Source organism: Thunnus thynnus, chromosome 10 (assembly GCF_963924715.1).
Source record: "Thunnus thynnus chromosome 10, fThuThy2.1, whole genome shotgun sequence".
NCBI classification, from domain to species: domain Eukaryota; kingdom Metazoa; phylum Chordata; class Actinopteri; order Scombriformes; family Scombridae; genus Thunnus; species Thunnus thynnus.
Window position 1 is genome coordinate 8,120,582 of NC_089526.1, and position 15,804 is coordinate 8,136,385.

Here is a 15,804-nt window from a genome sequence, read left to right on the forward strand (position 1 = left end):
ATTGTTTTTAAATGTATATTTGATTCTGTCCTCTTGTTATTTACCCTTAATCGTTTTATTCTACTGCTGTAGTATTTCTATAGGCATTTACACTCACCGAGCACTTTATTAGGAACACCTGTGAAATCTGGTGCAGTTCAATACAACAGCTCTGCCATAAATTCTACTTTATGAAGCTTAAACATTTTCAGTTTTTGTTGACGCTGTCAGAAAGGTTATCATTCTACTTAAGTGTTCCTAATATTTTTTTCCACGCCATCAATATACATGAGTGGGGCAAAATATTAGGAACGCTTTTCAATATAACGCACTCCAGTACACCACCACCACCACCGACAACAACCTCAATAATAAGCATGAAGTAGAATTATTACCTTTCTGACAATGTCAACAAAAACTGGAAATGTATAAGCTTCGTAAAAGTAGAATTTATAGCAGAGCTGTTGTATTGGATTGCGTTAGATTGCACAGGTGATAATAAAGTATTGGTGAGTTCATTGTTCAATAGTGATTGATATTTGACCTTTGCCAAAACATGTTTCAGTTTCTTTCAAACCACTGTGCAGCTATCATGTCTCAATGTCAATTTATAATGTAGGAAAACTAGAAAAGCAAAGTTTTCTGAAGACAACCTGAGCGTGCTCCTTGAACTGAAAAATAGCGCTTCAATAACAAAGAGTCTAAATGTCTTCAATCAACCAGCTCCAGCTGAAAGGTCAGCGTCTTGGTAATGTCAGCCAGCCATGAAAACTGATGTGCACAAGGATACAGTTTCCTGGATTTTTTTGTGAGATAGTAAACACATTGTTTAGGAAATGACAGCCCTCATTCAGACAATAATATCCCAAAAGGTAAAAAGGTAAAAATCTCTGGTCTGGTTGGATGCATTTTATAGTTCTGGTGCCTCCTTTGTACAATGACAATAAATTTGAATCTAATCTAATCTGATCTAATTGTACCTCTTAGATTTTTATAGTGGCTGGCAGCAGGAGTAGCTGGACATGATGATATTTGTGCACACGGGGTTTGAACTGAGGGAGAATCTGTAAACTGAAAATAGTGAACCAACGTGTCCCAGTTTGTGCCTCTCATGCATTACGAATCACAGAGCATCCCTTTGTGTTAAAAATAAATACTCATCGATGTTTGAAAAACCCAGAAGGTCTTTTAACAACGCTTACTGATGTTCTGAAGGAATTTCCAGAATCCTCAGCGACTCTTACAACCATCTAGATGAAAAAATATTCTGTCTGATGCACAAAAAAAGATTTTTAACCCATTTCTCAAGCGTCTACTCTGTTTCCTATCGAGGTAAACACCTGCTTCTGCTTCTGGAGAAACTGTTAAAAATATTTTTCAAACACAGATGAGTATTTATCTTTTAGCTCAGGTCAATGATTTGTATGTGATGCCAATGCATGAGTGACACAAACTGAGGCTGAGTCTCCCCATCAATTAAGACTTAGAGCTCCAATACATCACTCCTCTGGGTTTTATTTCTACATTTTGAGACAAAGGAAGCTTGTACTTTGCACACTTACTAAACTGATCCCTTATAAAATTGTAGTTTTGGAGTCCTTTGACAGCTGCAGCTAGATATTACTTTTTGCAAACATGACCTGAAGTGACCACCAGGTGGCAACAAAAACCTTCAGTTTGACACAGAAGCTGAAGAGTCACTAATATTTATCATCCATCATTTTGCTCCTTTTAAAACAAGAACTGCACATCTGCCATTAAGGAAAAGAAGACCAAATTTAATCCAACTGTGTATCTGCTGATTATCATTAACACTAGCCAACACATTAAATCCTTACAGTTCCAACAGGAATACCATATGAATACATTATTGTTTGTCAGGGGAACTGATATTAAATGCCACATGGAGGTTGATGAGTCATATTGCATCATGGTTAATACAGAGGAATTAAGGTCAATTATATTGACTTGGCTACGATCTTAATTGAGCTGCTAAACACAAGTACTTGTGTAATTTTATATAAAGCCTCGGTTTTCTCCCGTGATTCATTGAAGCATTTACAACTGCAGATAAGAGCTGGCAGGGGAACATCATTAAATTGGCCCTGACTATGTTATTGTGCCCAGTAAATTTCATCCTGCTTGGAAATTAAACTGTGTGACAACCAGGTGCGACCTTGCTTTTATGAGAAGATGCTGTTTAAAAAAAACAATTAGAGTCAACAGCTGTAGATGCACACACTCTGTAGAGCTGCACTTTGTCTCTGGAGGTATATTTTGGTTTGTTAAGATGATAATGTGGTGTGTCAGGACTTCAGCCGGGCCAGCTGCCGGCTGCTGCAGGGGGAACGTGTGCAGCTGTGTTCATCTGCTCTGTCAGTGGACCAACAGGTTCCTCTGCAGGGCCGAGGATGGAGAGGTGTTGCTTATCTTCCTCTCTCTTTCCTGTCTGTGTGAAATGTCACATGATGATTCAGGATGGTTCATTCATGTCAAAAAAAGTGTGGCAGCCCGAGTCAGTTTATTAAACTGCTGAGGAACTGTGGCAGTAGAGGTTGCTAACGAGCAACAGATTGTTCAGCTGAAACTAACTGCAGGTCGTAGAATATCAATCGAGTCACAGGTCCTCATTTTTGTGACTTACAGTAGGTCTGATTTAACGATCCATAGTGAGCCAAGACCTTTTCTTGCCAACCTCGAATGCCTCAGATGGGAACTTGGCTGAAGAACAAACAAGCGAAACAGTATATTGCATCTAAAACAGCGTCCTTGTAAATCATACAGGTCTAAATAATAAACAAATTAAAAGAATAAATGAGGTTTATCACCTTGGGATAGTTGTTGCTTGTAACACAGGCATCAGTTTGGTTTTCTCATGTCTGACATGATGACTGTCAAAGGCACTGACCTTGTGACCCCAATTTATGGAACCGTCTCTGTCTTCACCACACGCATTGAAAATTATAACACAAAGTAATTTAGCCTTTTAATTAGCCATTTAATGAAAGCTTTTACATCTCTTGTTTGTTACACCTGGTGTCAGGTACTGGGATAAATCCTCTGGTGGTAAGAGTGCGCTGACGCTTCTCCTCCAGCCAACAAAGTGCTCAAGTATAGAGCTGCAATGATTACTTGACTGACAGAAAATTAATTGCCAACTATTTTGATAATTGATCAATCATTTTGAGGCAGTTTTTAGATGAAAGAGCTTCTTAAATGTGAATATTTTCTGGTTTCTTTGATCCTTTATGATAATAAACTGAATATGTTTGTGTTGTGGACTGTTGGTCAGGACAAACCAAGACGTTTGGGCTCTGGGAAAGGGTGATCAGCATTTCTCACCATTTCATGACATTTTATAGGCCAAACAACAAATTGATTAATCGAGAACATAATAAACAGATTAATCAATAATGAAAACACTAGATGTTTACGTTTTTTTCACATAAATCCCACACAGGTGTGCAGAAAGTGACAGAATTTACAATTCATGCAACAATAACAGTAAAAGACTTTTCACAATAACATAACCATGATCATGAAAATACAGAGGAAGATGTCTGTAAAAATGAAAATTAATTAAATTCTGGTCGTTATCAGTGATCAGTTTTCTCATTTCTAGCCGTTGCAGCGGAAATAAAATATATGATGAACAGAGAGAAGCCATCGCTCTTTGATTCCTGTGATCTGGTGCTAAAACCTGACATTTATCTGACATTTTATCTTTTAGATTTCCCAAATATACTCTATACAATCCACACTTCCCTTAACAAAACAGAAAGCCATAATCCTAACAACAAACGCAACACGAGACAAAATCTGACATTTATCATCGATGTAGACTGCCAAAACCCCCCTCGGCTGCTGTTATAGCTGCAGGAAATAAGTGGAAACCACATTAGTGTCCACATGAATATGAAGAATACGCCATCAAACCGGAAAGAGAAAATGCACCCTAGAAATTCATATTAAAAGCTGCTCAAATGAACTGTAATGTACTGCCAACAGAAACCTCAGTTAGTAATATAATTGTAGGCATTTTGTGTCCCATATATACACATCTATAGGCCATTACATCATTAAAGAGCTGTACTGTCTGCAATATGCTTTCAGTCCATATTCCAGTAAAAACCCTGATAAAACATTACAGCCAGACTTTCCATGACAAATAATCTTTCACTTTGTCACTCTAATGCTCTGTTTCATCCCTCTTCATTATCAGACTGAGCAGGACGGAGGATGTCGGCGCTGCTGCCTGCAGATAGCAGCCCCTTCGTCCAGCTGATCAATAGATGACCCAAACAGACAATAGCAGCTGAAAGCCTCGAGCAAGATGAAAGGCCTCATCTGATCTGACTGCTCCTGATGACAATCAGACAGCTGGTGTGTTAGTGGAAATCTGACTGAAAGACCGAAATGCTGAAGGCACACTGGAGGTGTAACACACATATGAATGAGGTCATGTGATTTCAGACCAATCAGAGGCGGTGATATTAATATCCTAAGAGAAAAGAGGGAAGCATACTGTTACTTCCAGGAGGAATGAATGAGTTAGTGTTTATACTGCTGTTTTACCAGTTCTTAATTATTTTCAAATCCTCATTAATGTGCTTTTATGGCTTGTTCTGAGTTTTTTTTTTTGTTTTATTGTTTAGAAATTCTCTGTGAGCATTTATTGCGACACATTTGGAAACAGACCTCTTCTGTACCAGCTGATATATTTCTCCATAGATGCACTTCTCCTGTCATTAGTTTTGCATGTTTTATACATAAACCAAAGTATTGGACGAATTACAACCTTGTCCTGATGATGGTGCTACATGAAAAGTCAGATCCGATCAGAATTATTACAGTTCAGAAAGGAACATGCATTTCTGTACCAAATTTCATGGCAATCCATCTTATAGTTGTTGAGACATTTCACTCAAAACCAAAAGATCTGAACCTGCTGGTGGCACTAGAGGAAAATCGGGGAACATGAAAGTCAACAAATCTTTGAACCAATCCATTTAGATGTGGAGATGTTTTACAGGAAAAGGCAGGGAATCCCCAAAGTTAGTAAAATTCATCCTCTGGGCACCATGAATGTCTGTAGAAAATTTCATGACAATCCATTCAAGAGTTTTTGAAGCATTTCGGTAAAAAAATACAAAACATTCAACCTGCTCGTGATGCTAGAGGAAAAGTCGGGAATATCAAAATCATTAGGATTCATCCTCTGGGGACCATAAATGTACAAAATTTTATGGTAACCCATCTAATAGTTGTAGAGAAATTTCAGTCTGGTGGACCGACAGACTGATTTGACAGTTACCATCCCAACAGAAATGAAAAAATAAATATATAAAATAGTATAAAATAAATATGTCCTGCAATAGTTTGGATAGATAGGTAGATATACTTTTAAAAAAATAGGTATACTTTGCAGATTAATTAATGTGTGTGTGACATGAGAAATCATTAACTCTGCTGACAGGCTTTATTGAAGGCATATATGTTACTTTTATCTTATACTGTCAGTCTATCACATTTCTATTGAAATATAATTTCATCACATCCTTAATAAAATTAATAAGATATGATTCCAGTTGTTTTCCAGGAGAGGCATCATTGTGATATTTTTTTTTCCTTTTTAACATGGACAATTACAGGCACGAGCCTAAGCACGTGCAGTGTGAGGCACGTCTTGCACAGTTCATTGCACCAACCATTTGGTGCATATGGAGCAAATGACAGTCAAACCGAGACACACTCGACACGAGCGTGGAAAGCGCGTTTCCCACCTGGTTGTGTGCACCTTGTAATACATAGTGACCTTGGAATATTTAGACTCACCAATGTCTCAATCACTCAGGAGAAAAACGAATCACCTTCACCGATTTTGGTTTCATACAAACCAGCAAACCCCCCCCCCTCTTCTCTCTGAGGGGAATGGTGTCTGCTGGAAGAGAGGGATGGGAGTGGAGTAGGAGGGGAGGGGGGCGGTGTCTCCATCCAAGAAGGATGCTGTGTAGTAGGTAAAGGGGGCGGAGGGGGGAGGAGGGTGCAGCTCTCTCTCTGCTACTACGTCAGTGTACATCACAGGGGCACACTGGACCTTTTTGCTTTAAGTACTCGGGGTGACTCCCTGCACAGCAAAAAAAGCATATCCTGACCTTCCAACCAAAAGGTAAGGAAATAAATAACACTCTTTAAATGCGTAAATTTATTCTAACCTTCCATTTCAGTGCACGAATTAGCTCTTTATACTCTGCTGCGGCCGTTATTAACCGTGCATGCACGAGCAGGATTACAGAGAGTAATATTTCCGTGTGTTTATGACACAATTCGACATTTATTAATCATTAAAAACATGTTTACAGGAATTTGGTGCGCAACGCGATGACCCCTAAACCTGTACCCAAAGGAAACCAAGGCTTAACTCGGATTATGGATAAGAAAATATAGCTTATTAATTAGAAATATTACAGTCAGATAAGATTTTAAAGACATCTCTGATTGCGTATTTGGGGAAAATGCTCTCGTCGTTCTTGTACTTGTGAGGAGGTTTGTGCGTTAAATAGTGAACATCATCCATCCATCCATCCATCTCAGCGCAGAGGTCTTCTCTGAGGAGGAGGCAGGGAGGGAAGGGTGGGAGGTTACGAGTGTTATGTTTGAATGTCGTTAAACAGCAAAAATGAGCAGCTTGCCATTATCGAGCCAGTTTTGTCTAACTGGCGACGGTTTTGGCATCGATGCCCTTGTCCCTCTTTGTCGTCTGTGTCGCCTTTCCTCATTAGCGCACGGTTATAAATTTGTAGTTCTGTCTTAACCACACTTTTTTTTCTCCTACTATTATAAAAAGTTGTCTTGCTTATGTGCTGTTGCATTGAATATGTGTAAATTTCAGGCTGGATTAACAGTGTCAGTGTGGCTGGGGTGGCCTGTCCTGCGTCGTGCGCCAAAATGACCTTGTAGAAACCCAGCGGGGAGAATGTGACGGAGAAAGAGTGATGAGCAATTTTTTTCCCCTTGATTTCCTCTGTGGTTTGGCGTTGCTTTGCGGTGGTTTATGTCAGTGGTGCTAAAACGACTTTGCCTTGAGAGGGATGTTGTTTGATATCGTGAGAATATCCTATGAATGTTGTGAAATATGGTTTAAAAGGGGAAAATGGTTTTGGAAAATGACTCTGCAGGGATTTATGATCTATTCCCTGTTTGGAGGTAATGCGTTTTACAACTTTGCATGCTAATGTCTTGTCCCCGTGGCAGCCATCATCACAGCTCAGTCAGTTTCTGAGCTATTTGTGCATCCAGCCCTGCATGAAGGGAGCAGCTCCAGTTTCAAACCTGCAGGACAATGTTTTCTTTCATTTTTTTTTCTTTTTTTAAATTTTATTTGACTTATAATTTGCCTCCTAATTAGTCTGTATTAGGCTGCAACATCTTTACCCTGACATTACCTTGTAAAACAGAGGTGTATACTGTATTAAAGGCATCCTGTTTTCATCCAAAAATGCCTACACACCTTTATTTCACATGGCAATAATAGATAAAAAGAATTTCTCTAGTGTATTTAGGACAGGTCTTGCCCTCATCAGGGATCCAGAAGGGATATTTGTAATGAAACAGAGAACCAACAGTAGGTTTTTTTCTTTTTGGTGTAAACTAAAGGTCATGATTGGATCCTAAATAGACTGCAGAGGCATTTCACGCACAACAATTAGTTGTCAGTTTTTAACAAGCTTCCATTTCTGTTGTGTGGTGGTAACTGAGTGCTGGTTGTAATATTTAAATGCAATCCATCCATCAATCCATTTTCTACACTTGTACAGTGTTGTGCTGCAGCTGGAGAAGGTTCAGATGCTTCCTCTGAAGCATCAGGGGGAGAACTTCACGTAAAACCTCAGACCCTCTTAACAGTGATAATCATTGTCATGAAGTTTTCACAGTTTTCAATATAGATTGTAGTTGAACCGTCATTCAACATACAACACTCAAAGCTGTAATTATTGGTGATGGTGTTTGCTCCAACTTTGCAGTGATTCAGTGACTAACAAAGATAGCTGAAAATGGTAAAACCCAAATCTGAGCATCAAAACATGCGCTTTGATGGATTTTGTCTGTGGCTAAAGTTAGAAAAGAATTAGCAACATGTTCACTAATCGAAGACAAGATGAAAGACACATGTGTTAGCTATGTTCTACCCTTCAAAGTTAGTTCACTCAGTTAATGCCCTTGACTTGACATCTTGTTGCTGGTGATGCTGACATTCCCATTTAAATGACTGTTCACACAGCTTATCACACAGGAGCTCCACTTAAAACCAGGAGGAGCTAAGGGAGCTGCTCTGTTTGGTGTTCTCATTTTCTGCCTACTACCCCTGCTGATTGGGCCGTGCTCTGGTCTGCCCGCAGAGATTAGCCCTGTCACAAGTTACAACTCGCCTCTGCCGCGGCTGGGAGAAATGCAATGGTGCCGGATACATTAGCATATTGGATAAAAAAAGCAGGCTGTGCTGCAGTAGAGCACAGCTATCCACCTCAGCTACCCCATCCGGGTGTGGTCATCAGCTGTTTCAATATTTAGATCAATGCTTCAAGGAAACACAGGTTCATTTGTGCTGCATTGTTTTTTTAGAAGATCTGGTTTTGGTTCGTATTGCTGCTGAAACATTCCTCTCTGCTAAAGATTTACTGTGAGACTGAGAGATAATCGATGGCCTTTCCCTTCCCTTCTCCAGATTTGGGGGGGGTTGAAGCACGATTAGTGTCAAGCACATAACTCTCCATTAACAACAGTACTTTTTTTTAGCTGAGAGAAGAGGTGTTGCTCTACTTCTTTTGCGTTTACACACAATTGAATATGATTAATATATGTTGGTTCTGTTTTTTGCCTGTTTTATATTTGTTGATTAATTAACTGCTACTGTAATTATGCAACAAATCATCAGAGATTTTATAGGTCCCATAGCTTCCTAATAAAGGAACTCATAAATAACTGTAAACTCTTAAGATTTCTGAAAAAAAACGACGTAATCTGCCACCAATAAAAAGGCAAATGCAGTGTTCAGGTGGTACACTTGAAAATACTAATTAATTGGTAGCATAATCTTGTAACATTCAGGTAACCGCCCTTTAGCCGGGGCACAGCAGGTCAGCTGAACATTCAAAAATGTAAAATTGTTTTTCTGTGTAGATGTAAATTAAAGTATACAATCTGACAATTAAGCAATAGGCATAGTAAGATTTCCAAAAAAAAAATGTTAGTTTTCCCAGTCATCAATCATTAAGATTTCTGCAGTTCTTTCAAGGAAATTCTACCTTTGCGGGTTCGTTATTAAAAACCGAATAAATTAGTGGATACTTGAAAGAACTGTTTGACATTTTCTTTGTTTGACATTCACTGTCTTGTTGAAAATTAGATGAGATGATCGATACCACTCTCATGTCTGTGCGTTAAGTGAGGAGCTGGTGCCAGGAGGCAGTTAGCCTAGCTTAGCATAAAAACTGGAGGCAGAACACAACTGTGTGTAAAACCACAACATGTCTTATTTGCATTTCAGTTTGCATACAGATTAATTAAACAAGATACAATCTTTTAGTTAATGAGCTTTACAGGTGTATGTAGGTATATTTTGTAACATTGGACAGAGCTAGATTAGCTGTTTGCCCTACTTTTACACTTTATGCTGAGCTAAGCTAACTGCCTCCTGGGTTCAGCTCCATACTGAACACACAAACATGAGAGTGGTATCATCTTATCTCACTCTCAGCAAGAAGTGGCAAGAAAGTGTATTTCTGAAAATGTTGAACTACTCCTTTAATATGTGTAACATCTCAGAATGTTATTGTCTCTCTTTTCCCTGTAATTAGTATTTATTTTGTTAGTCCTTTCAGGAAACTTCCTGAAAAATTATCAAGAAATTGTGAAGCCTGTAAAGTGTTACCAGCTCTACTCTGTTCTAAAACACACTGTTCAGTGGACTGAACTGAATGCAGTAATGAGATAAAACACACTGCAGCTCCAGCAAGGAAACACAAATAGCTTTGATGCACAGAGAAGCAAGAGCAAAGCTTGTAGTGACAACAATTTAATTCAAGCAACCATAAAAAACATTACACTGATTGTTCACTGAGAGAGACGAGCAGCAGCGAAGCATCTGCAGTGGTAATGATATCTGCATAGTGGGTTCTGTAATCTCCCTGTATAATCCCTGCAGCATATTCTTGGGTGTCTGGAAAGAATTCACTTCCTCCATGGAGGAAATGGTGTTGCTCTTCAGTTAATAATTCACTATTATAAAGAACATGTTAACCAAAGTGTATCTGTATCCTCTCAGGCCTCTTTTCTTTTTTCACATCGGTCCACCTCTTTGATTTAGACTGAAATATCTCAACATCTATTGGATGGATTGGCATAAAATTTGGTATAGACGTTCATGGTTCCCCTGATTTTTCCTCAAGTGCCACCATGAGGCTGACATTGTGGTTTTGAGTGAAATGTCTCAACACGTTCATCTTCCTCTCAGGATGAATTGTAATCATTTTGGTGTCCTTTAATTTTTCAATGGTACCATAAAGTCAAAATTTTAATCTATCTTATATTTTGGTTTATTACTAATCAGCCTTCAGCCACAGCTGTACTTCCTGTTGAGTGCTGAAATGTTAGCATGCTAACACGCTAAAGTAAGATGGTGAACATTATACATGCAAATACAGCTTGTTTCTCAAGGGGAAATTTGAGGCAAATTACAAAAACATAAAAAAACAAATAAAAGTACTCATATACAATTAATTTACACATGTAAAGACAATCTAAAAATACAAATATGACAATGTTAGAGAGAGTTAAAATACATAAAGATTAATGGCACATATGCCTTTGTGGTATTGGATATTGTTGGTCGCAGTTTGTTTTTTCATGGGGTTGCCAAAGTTTGAAGACAAAGGAGACACCTTTTGCATGCTAATGTTGGCATGGTGACATTAGTATGTAGCCAAAATACAGCCTCATAATCTTATTAGTCTCAAAACACAGACAAAAGACAAAGTCTAATTATATTTCATTACCTGGGGTTAGTAATGAGCAGTTTGTCAGCTTTCACTTAAATTAATTTAGTCTGCTTCATATTTGTGGATTCTCAGCAGGTCTTTTTCAAACAAACACCTTCAGCTATAGAAATAAATTTTGGCATTTTGCTGCTCACAAACATTTAATTTAACAAAATTAAATTATACAGGAATTACACTCGTGGTGAATGCGAATTAACTAAACAAGAGAAAATGACACCAATGTGAGCTGCTGTGAAAAACTCACGCCGTGCACACAGCTGTGTGTGGTGTTAAGCAAACAGTTTTTATCTACCCTGCTGCAGGTTTTGAACTGCACCTCTCAGCTGCCCTCAGTCTGACTCCTCGTCAGTCCATTTTGCAGTGAGCAAAGCCAAAATGGATGCAGAGAGCTGACGTCACAGTGTTTGACATGGTGTTGCTAGCCGCCGTGGTGCCACCAGGGTGACGGTGCACACTGAGAGCCCAAGCAGGGGAACAATGACGTGACTCATGTTAGGCTGCAAATTTCTCCCAAAGGGGACTTGTGCATGCACAGACCAGCGTTGGGGAGGAGCTATGACCCAGTAAGCCTAACAACCAATCATCACACCCTCCTCTCTGGCTGCTGTTATGTCCTTTAGTCTGGATGAGCCTGAAGCCATGCAGGAACATGGTGCAGCTGAATAAAACTGTCACTTCCTGTGCGACTCTGTTCAGATGTCACACTGTGGTTGGTGCAGATCAGGAGCGACTGGACCCAGGCTGCTGTGAGCAGAGGTTTTATTGCCCCGATACATCACTGCTGAGGGGGACGTGTCAGCTCTGGCACCTCTGTCCTTGTGGCCAGAAAACAAGTGAATAATTGATGCATCCTCCACACGGCCTCAGCAGGACTCCCCTCGAAGCTCAGACCAGAGTAGCTGATAGAAAAGTGATAGATGAGGATGGGTGAAAAATGCCGGTGGATGGGTGAAATAGTAAACACAAGGCAGGAAGATAAGTATAAGCCAGTGCTGAATGTGTATGTGTGTGTGCTTGTACGACAAAAGAATACTAAATATTCCACCTCGCCCTGCTGTCAGAAATAGTCTAGAGGGTATTTCAATTACTTTACCAGGGAGGAAAACCAACTCACACAGGGAGTTGATGTTATTTTGATTAGTGTCGGAAGATAGTATTGATTTAACCTTTAACCCCTCAGACCCAAGGGTTCTTGTTGAAAATGAGCCAATATAAATCATTTTAACAAGAAAATAATTTTTTTCAGAACTGATATCTATTTTCAAAATGTCAGCATCCACAAACATTTAAAGCAATAATATATTTGAAGTCCCACTCAAACTCAAAAATATGTGTGCACAATGATGTATATGCAGAGTTTGACACTGGAAGGCTGTTTTCACATTCATCTGCTGAAAGTTTTCTCTGTGTTCATTGAAAATCAGATATTATGGTGCGGGCTTATAAGCATGATTTGTGACATCACAACTAGTTTAGAAGCCAATCGTGGTCCAATATTCAATTTACACAAGTGTGATGTGGAAACTCGAAGCCTCCAGTTCACAAACACTGAGAATGGACTTTACAGTGAAGTAGGAGACATCTTGTGTCAAACAGTTTAACTTCTGAAATGAAATATATTTTTTAATATTTTAGGCAGATTGCTGAGTTTGTAATTTAGTAAATTGATTGAAATGGATAATTATGGCTTGACAAATATCTTTGTCATGTAATTACCATATAGCCCACTACATTTAACAGATCAACACTCTAATGAATTTGAATGCAAGAATAATAAGTTATTATAATATTTACATCCACAAGAGCTTCCTAAGCTCCCTATAATACATTATTCTTGGATTTTTATGTACTGTAGTTTGAGTTTTTATGCCAGTGACACAGCACTTTAGTGGCATAAAGCACAACATTTCTACCATTAAGAAGAAGTATGCTGGTCTGGTTATGAATGTTTTTTTTGTTCTCAGGTCTCTCTTGAAAAAGAGATCTCAATCTCAATAAGACTACCTGATTAAATAGAAATTAATTAAGAAATTTAAATACTAGGCACGAGGTATATATATGTATATATATATATATATATATATATATATATATATATATATATATATAAACAGTCCACAGGGAACATTCGCTGCCTTGTCTCTCTTTTCCTTTTTGGCAAGCTGATATGAAATGAACATACGGTTGAATGTAATCTCCTCCTGTTGTCTGAGCCCATCATGGCAGCAGACAGTGTGCTTTATTATGAGCGTCGGTGTTTGTTGACTGAGTCTTGTGGGGGGAAATCTTCAAACAGAACAGGCGCGTGGGCTGTGTTGACCCTACCCACAATGCAATGCTTCTGGTGCACTCATGAGAGCAGAAAAGACTCTCCAACTGAGGATATAAGAGGCTGTCTATTGGACAGAGCACGGATTCAGATTTTATTGATGTCTGTGTGCATCAGGAGTATTTTATGTACATCTCATGAGGAATAACATACAGTAGATAAATAGACATCTTTTCCCTTGTTCTCCAGTGGCGAAGGAGTGATCATTTGGAATAGTTAGCAACAGAGAAAGATTTGGATGATTACAATCCATCAATGTGACGCATCTTCATGAAAGGATAAGGCTGGTGATTTTCTATATTTTTCTTATTGTCAACAAATCTGACATGCAGAGCCCGAACAACAATGAAGTGATCTACTTACAAGTATTGTGCATGTGTGCATGCATCCAAAGCCTGATTTATGTTATTCCTCTCTGCCGTAGACCTCCATTGTTGTCTAAAAATGACTAAAAATATGTCAGTGAGCCACAGCGTTGCCCTGGGTGACATGTTCCTTCCCCACAAAGATTTATGGTGACGGTTGTTTGTTTAGAAATGGCTCCAAAGACTAATAACAGCGATCACATTTTCAGTTTCTGGAGAGTAGACCTCTTAACTTTACTCTACAACTTCAGTGCAAAGTACTGTAAAAAGAACTGCATTCCCACGCATGCACATGTGCCGTCTGCCTTACACAGAACTACTGTCTAGATTCTGAAAATATGATCGCTGTTTTTAGTCTCTGTAGCCGTTTCTTAACAAATTTCTGTGACCGTAATCTTTGGGGTGAAGGAACATGTCATCCAGGGAAATGATCTGCTGCTCTGCACATGAGATTTGTTGACAATGAGAAAAATTTTGAAAATCGCCAGCCTTATCCTTTAAACCATATGAGGATAGGAGATAGGATAGGATTTAGAGGCTGGTGGGGTGGAGAAGAGTCAGCAAGTGGTTGATGGAAACTTTCAGTTGAGTCTTCCTGGAAATCTGTGAGGTCAAGGTGGTGATGGGGAGGAGATGGGTTTTGCAATAGTAGTTATAATGATATTTAAAAAACAGCAGCCAGGGACTGATTGATTGACAGAAATACCATCTGTCAGGTAAAGTGATATCAGAATTGTGAACGTAGGGATTTTGACGGCATGGGAAAGCGGAGGTGACGGAGAAAAATACAGCAGGAAATAGCAGACGTTCAGTCACAGAGGATAAAGGCAGATTGTGAGGGAAGAAGTCTTCCTTGCTGAACAAAGCTTCACTGGTGAGACAACACTGCTGCTAAGCAATTAGCATGCATGAGTCACACCGATGTTGTGGCCGAGCTGAAGTGCCCAACTTTTACTTTTGTTGACTTCAGAAGGGACGTCAACCACAACTTTTTCTCTCACCGTCATGATCGCAGCGCTCGGTGTTGCTAAGAAACTGAAAGAGTTTTGTTCTGAATTGACATATAAACAATGAGTCCGAAAAGAAAAAACCTGCCACCCATTCAACCCCAAAAAAAAACACAGATTGAGAATGTAATTTGTAATTCGAAGACCAGCCTGTATTTTGGAATGATATTGAATGTTAGACTTAATTATTTGTTTTTAGTCAAAATGGAAATTAAGTGTTTCAGGAATATTAAATTCAGCATTCATGCTTTCTCTTCAGATCTTTTTTTTTTTTTTTTTTCTATCTATCAGCACGTTGTCTTGATCAGGATTGTGCTGAGCCTCAAGGACAATATATCAGAGGAGAAAATATATATACTGCATGCATCACTGTGAGAAATCAAAGATGTCAGGAGAAATGAATTCGGCACTGCATGACATTACCAGCCATTTGACCACCACTCCCTCTCTCTCTCTTCCTCTCACTCACATGCTGCATTCATCTTTTACCTTTGCATGCATGCATTTCTTTTTCATTCATTCGCTCTCTAGCACACACACTTCTTTGTACACACACACAGATTTAATAATAATACAAGCTATAAATGGTTTGGAGCACACTTAATGTTCTTGAACATCAGTTTGATTATAGTTAAATTTAATAATTTTGCCTCATTATGAAATATGTCGATATCTGTTAAACATTCTTATTCATTCACGTTGCACAGCTTTACTTTACTGTATGTTCCTGTGTCACGGAGAGTGATGCTTTATGCATGAAGTCGTGTGTCTGTGTGTGAGTGTGCATGTGTGAAGGTGTGTTAAACCGCGTGTTGATGAAAGCTGAGGTTATATTTGGAGATAGGAATGACTCATCCTAGCAGCAAACGCAGGGCTGTTAATTGGATGCAACTTTTAATGAATGCGTTTACCCCTGTTTGATCCTGGTTTTCGTTTCCGTAAACTGTTCAACTCGCGCTGCTGCTCCCCCAGCTGTGGTCTAACCTGCTCGCATGTTCACAACAGGAATTTCATCTCTCTGTGACGTGAGAAATTCATATGGAAAAAAAAAAATCTACCTCAAGGCA

At 39.0% G+C, this 15,804-nt stretch overlaps 1 protein-coding gene across 1 annotated transcript in view; it reads left to right on the forward strand.

Annotated features, from left to right (window-relative positions):
* Window positions 1-6,011: 6,011 nt before the first annotated feature.
* sv2a (synaptic vesicle glycoprotein 2A) overlaps window positions 6,012-15,804 on the forward strand; it is a 59,272-nt gene continuing 49,479 nt past the window's right edge. Inside the window, exon 1 of the mRNA XM_067600715.1 lies at window positions 6,012-6,148. The gene's annotated coding sequence lies outside the window, so the exon portion shown is untranslated. The remainder of the gene's footprint in view (window positions 6,149-15,804) is intronic.